Below are 1484 nucleotides of genomic sequence, written 5' to 3'. Positions count from 1 at the left end.
ATGTATTTTCTCTGTGATACAAAATAATGATGCTCATTCATACCCAGACTGCATGAGAACAATTGTGTTTTTTATGGTAATTTCCATTTTTTTAAATAAAGCACAGTTTGTGACAGAAGGGAATTTCTTCTTCAAATAAGTTAATATTTCATAACGTTAGTGGGAAATAAAAGCAAATAGCCTATAATCGAAGAAATGAGAAATTGTCATTTTTCAAAAGCATTTTTAATAAAAACCAAAGGTTCAAATATTATACATCTCAAACTTCTCTTAGTTTTAAATGTCTCTCTCCCATGTTCTGCCATTGACCGTTTTCTCGCAGCTCAAATCCCTCGCCAAATCTAGCGCACGTTTACTTCGGTCCTGGAGGGTTTCATTAATCTCTTGTTCAGAATGGTTACAGTAAAACATGAAGCTGAGTTTGTATCTAAGCCTAAACAATAGATAGGACCCTGAGAATATGCACAGAAATCCCTATCTTTAGGTGAACTTTGTCGAGGCTTAAGCTACAAACTTCTGAACTGCGTTGGAAAGAGTGGAAGGTGTGTTTGTGTGTTGCAAATGAGCTTCTCATCGCTCCAGAGCTTTTCCTCCAACAGCCATCCTTATAAAGTAATAAATCCCCGACAGCATCAATCTGCTTATCAGTGTTGCATGCATTGACTCCAGGGATGCCAATGTTGGTGGTTCCAGATTTAAAGAATCGTGTCCGACTGATTCAGTGATTGTGACTTTTACTCTTTTTTTTATTTGAGTGGTTTGTCTCGACACATATTTGATGGATTGATGTGCATTTTTGTAAATACATTAAAGTCCCCCCTCCGGATGAATTATGGGACATTAGAACTGATGTTGAACACAACAAAACAAGACATTCATTGTCATAACCCAACCTGTTTGTGAGTGACAGCTCAAATGCCTTTCTTTTCTTTCTTTTTCTTTTCAGTCTTTATTACGAACAGATTAAAAAATAACAAATAAAAAATAACAAATGTGAAAAACAGAATACCGTATTGTTATAATACAGTATTTATCCACGGTAATATGTGTATATTAAAAAAAAAAAAGTCTTCATATTAATAATCATAATTTTTTATAACGACACACACTCGTAAAAGGGGGTTTTCTTTGTTATTTAATGTCTTTTCCCATTTATATTGTGGTGTGATTTGCATACAGAATTTGAAAAATAATGCTATACTTGTATTTTGTAGATGTTTGTGTCTTTGTCTTACCCTCCTGGTACTGAAGATTGTACATTTGAGCTCTTATAAATATGTAGTTTATAAAAGTATGTTTGTGGTGATGGATTTCCTGTGTCTTGTCAAGTGTTTGAAGGTTTAGTGTCCGACCAAATTCGAATGAATAAAATAGATAAGTTATTAAATGGATTCTCTATATTAAAGATTAGCATTCAAATACATGTGATGCATTGAAAGGCAAGCATCAGGGATGTTAATCATACTGAAGGGAAGTCAATTGGA

This window comes from Pseudochaenichthys georgianus, chromosome 21 (genome assembly GCF_902827115.2).
Source record: "Pseudochaenichthys georgianus chromosome 21, fPseGeo1.2, whole genome shotgun sequence".
Lineage (NCBI taxonomy): Eukaryota > Metazoa > Chordata > Actinopteri > Perciformes > Channichthyidae > Pseudochaenichthys > Pseudochaenichthys georgianus.
Note: the sequence above shows the minus strand (reverse complement) of the source record.